Source organism: Haliotis rubra, unplaced genomic scaffold, assembly GCF_003918875.1.
Source record: "Haliotis rubra isolate DU_JTF1 unplaced genomic scaffold, ASM391887v1 Scf129, whole genome shotgun sequence".
Lineage (NCBI taxonomy): Eukaryota > Metazoa > Mollusca > Gastropoda > Lepetellida > Haliotidae > Haliotis > Haliotis rubra.
This window is the reverse complement of record NW_025765214.1, coordinates 303,509-307,888: the sequence shown is the minus strand read 5'-3', so window position 1 is coordinate 307,888 and position 4,380 is coordinate 303,509. Positions and strand designations below refer to the sequence as shown.

The 4,380-nt window shown below is 40.1% G+C and overlaps 1 non-coding gene across 1 annotated transcript; it reads right to left on the bottom strand.

Annotated features, from left to right (window-relative positions):
- Positions 1-425: 425 nt before the first annotated feature.
- LOC124266976 lies at positions 426-528 on the bottom strand. The gene has a single exon (XR_006895913.1). It is a non-coding gene; the product is annotated as a U6 spliceosomal RNA (small nuclear RNA).
- Positions 529-4,380: the final 3,852 nt, after the last annotated feature.

Below are 4,380 nucleotides of genomic sequence, written 5' to 3'. Positions count from 1 at the left end.
GTCCTTTACTCTTTACTATCCGGACGCCTCCCATATCACCGCAGAGCAGAGAGATATAAAGAATGGGATATTGCAGAGGGGTATAACACAGGAGTATGTTGCTCGAATTATGGGAAATGCACCGACATTCTGGCCGAACAGCAGACATACTTAAGACCCAAAAGCCAAGGGGCATAACCCAGCATGGGGATTTCCGGGTGCTTCTCTAAGTTTTTAAACAAATGAAATAGATATGGTTTATTCCTGGATACCTATGCAAACTATGCCATGTGGGCATGTTCTAAGGCATGTCGGGTGAAGGGAAAAAGAGAAATTAAAAGATTTATAATGCAGTTTGATCACTTCATCTGTAAACGATCCTGTAAATATCAAGTCACTTGTGAACATCAACTGAACTCGAAGTGTTAATTGGGGATGGAAAGATTTAAAATATGGAATGCTTCACGAAATTGCGTGTCATCCTTGCGCAGGGGCCATGTTAATCCTTTCTGTATCATTCCAAATTTCTCACTGTAGTGTCATCCGCCACAAACAGCCTTGGTCATCCAGTCAGCAGGAGGACATTGTCCAAACGACTTGCCCTCAAAGCCTATCGACCGTTGAAGGACATGACGTTGACGCTTGGACATCAACATAGACGACGTAGATCACGTTGTTGCATTCTGGAGGTGGGAATGGCTGTGTGATGGTTGGGAGGCATTTGCGGAGACAGGAAGACCGATCTAATTGTTATTGATTGAAATCTCACTTTTGTCGCATGTATTGATGTATTGTGTTCTTGATGTATTGTGGGCAGGTTCTACGGCCATTCATCCAACAGAACCAACGCACATTGTTTCAACACGACAATGCCACCCCCTAGTGTCAAAGGACCTGTTTAAACGACACCAAGATTGCCGGCAAGAACTCCTAACATGACGCACCTCCGGGATGTCGAGTTCGACAACTTCAACAGCCCCCGTTGACCTGGAATGCGTTGGGATGCTCTATTGAAGGAGTGGCGTCTGATTAGTGGTCACCTTGTCAGAAGACTTGTGCAGTCCGTTCGACGTCGTGTTAGGCAAGCATCGACGATCGAGGTGGGCACTACTGTTCTGACGCGTCCGTGTTTTGGCTTGTCATGTACTTGTGTGCACGAATACTGGGCTGTCAGTTCCCATGTCACGTGTCTACAGAACTGTAAATGCAAGCCTGTTGAAAGATTTTCTTTAATATAAGTGTTTACGCAGTGGAATTACTAAAATAATTTGTGAACGTGAAAAAACGTGCTTAACTAAATGGTAAATAAACAACGTTCTTGCCACTCCGACCACCAAACTAAATATGATACTTTTTCTAAACTACATGATATCTGATAAGATACACAACTATAATTCTAAATTGTTTAGTATCTATACTATGCCCGAATATGGCAAACTATTTGTGTAATCTAACGACCAGTGTCTCACTGATCAAAATTGTCGACCATCCACTTAGCCGTCAGAAACTTATGTGCTCGACCCTGCACATGCAGAAAGTGACTGCACGAGGCGTTACGGTTGCGTTTTGATGCAACGTTCATGGTTCTTGTAAAGATGTGTTTTGGCTATGTTTTTTTCACCTATCAGATATAAAAAACCAAAGAAACTAACTTTCTCTCCAGAACAATAAGAAAACTAAAATAAGCTATTGTTTGTGTTGTTTGCGAGCTGAAAAATGCATGTTGGCGGGGGATTTCGCCACACAATTTATAATTTTAAAAAAGGTTCATATGACGAGAGGTGGAGTGGGATTAAACGCCTTCCAGTTCAAGATTATTGCACTTTGTACTGCGACATGCGTACAGGCTTGGTTTAACGAGGACACTAAACCTAGAAATAGTATACCGACCAGTCGTTTGGTAGTCCAAAACAGAAATATAGAATTGCTTTAAATTTCTGTAGAAAGGCTGCAGGGGCCACCTTATGTTTTCATAAAATCAGTAAAAGTCTTAATGGTCGTTCAAACAATTACAATATAATTTAAATTATGTTAACTCTTGGTTATATTAAATATGATACTGCACTTAGTGTTGTTAAATACCAATCGAGTGATAAGCTGGACAAGGAACAAGGACTAAGTTGCATCTGATAACCATCATAAGCGGGTTTCTAAGAGCTGTATTTATGTATTTTATCCTTGTCCTTCATATGCGCATCTGTTTCTTTAAAGTTGCAGATCCCCTTCGAAATAGACAATGTGTACGAGGTGAGCTACAGAGCCCTTGACTTCCAAGTGCAGTTTCTCCAAAGCACAGTTACATTTTTGTTCGAGTAACAGCGCTCGATATGATATGCGTGAACTATTATTTGAAGCTATAATCCAAATCAGTTTCCTACGGGCAGTGACCGTTTGACTGTGAACGTACATGCCACGTTAACGCTATACGTTCATTGTTCGTACTTCGTCTGTATCATAGTTATAATTTCAGATCAATAGTTACAGCTCCAATAGCTCTGGTAATTCCCCCAGAAGGAAACTTTCTTTCATACTGCAACAGTTCTTAACGGTCTGATCCTCTATACAACCTAGTGCGCCAGGGTCGCTTATTGAACATTTAAGTAAATCAGATTCAAGAGATGAAACTTGCATTTTTTTTTTCTAATATGCAGTGCAGGTGGAAACTGATCTCAGATCCGACATTGGTGCGTTTTTATGTGGTGCAGTAATGTGACTCATATTACGTAATGCATTGCAAGTTTTCAAACATGCTGCTGCTGGCAGTACCAATGCCAAATGGTGAAAAAAGGCATTCACCAGTTTGAAACATGGTGACATTGACCTAAACCAGTGTGATCAATCATCAGATAAAACTTAAAAATAAGGCTACATCAATCAGAAAAAAATAGTGAGACAAGATTAACCTGGAAGATTAAAGATTAAACCTGATCAATAATGATGATTTTGGTTTTTATAATTAGTTTGGTGATGCTATATTAGAATATAAAGTATAAAATGAAATCATATCAGTCTTAAATGCAATGTGCCGGTTCAAAGAGGTTGTTTTCACAGTTGGAATTGAAATGTGTCAGAAGAAGACAAATACTTTTTTCTCTTTCATTTGATGATGAAGCGAAGGTTGACAAAGACGATGTTCATTACAGTATTATATAAATAAATACCACATTACACTTGCCTAAAGACTGCACCTTCGCACATTGTATGTAGTATTTCTACCCACCTGAGGTAAATGTTAATGAAAACATGCACTATCGATAAATCACTGACGATTAGCACCTCTTCTGGCGACCTTCATCTTTTTGTCAAGCAGTAATGTGGCTTTAAAGCAAATTAGGGCAGCAAAACCCTTTCCATAGAAACCAGACAACGTCGTCGAAGAACCGAGTTCGATTCGCCATATGGGTACAGTGTGTGAAGCTCATTTCTGATCTCCCCAGCTGTGATGTTGCTGGAATATTGCTAAAAGCGGCGTAAAACTATATTACTCATTCACTCAGTCACTCACACAGAGCATTGAGCGATTAATGTCATCTAATTGTGATGACACGTGATGTTCGGGACACACGTGATTTAAAGGTTCGTTTGGCATCTGCTCAGAACACCTTCATAACTTGTTCTTACATTATAAGTCACACAACAACCCGTTGTTTATTTGCATTACACCCTTAAGTTCACCTTGAAGTATCTATATACATAACATTAATATTTTTAGGATAAAAGTCTAAGGGAATCACCAATGCACATTGAAATGTTGCTACATGGACGTTTCCTGTTTCCCCAGATCAGATCAATTTGCAACAATGAATGTGTCTGTAAAGCTTTCAACAAGGCTTGCTGTAGCCCTGTGGAGGACATTTTCTAAATTTGGTGCATCAGTGAATAGCTCTCCTCTACACTCGTACGATACGTTCCCGTGTTGTTGTTTGGGTTTTTTATCTTTCTGTGTTTTTAATGTTTTGTTGTTTTGTTAGGGTTTTTGTTTGCAGTTTTGTTACTTGGGCTCCTCTTTCCTTCATTTTTTTTCATTATTGTCTTCGTTTTTCATCCCTATCGACCCGACAATCCAGTGATCAACAGCATGAGCATCGATATGCGCAATTGGGAACCGATGACATGTGTCAACCAAGTCAGCGAGCCTGACCACCTTATCCCGTTAGTCGCCTCTTACGACAAGCATGGGTTACTGAAGATCAATATTCTAACCAGGACTTTCACGGGTGTCTGTCATGGTAGGAGAAGGAGGGTGTGGGTCGGGATCCAGGTATATAACCGAAACTGATTTGTGTTTACATCAAATACATGCTCTTGATGCTCTTGGTCTCGTGGACATTTCCTCCAGGTATCTTGAAAGACGTTTGCTGCTTGTGTCTATATTTATTGCTTTTCGTCGTTGTGTGTGAC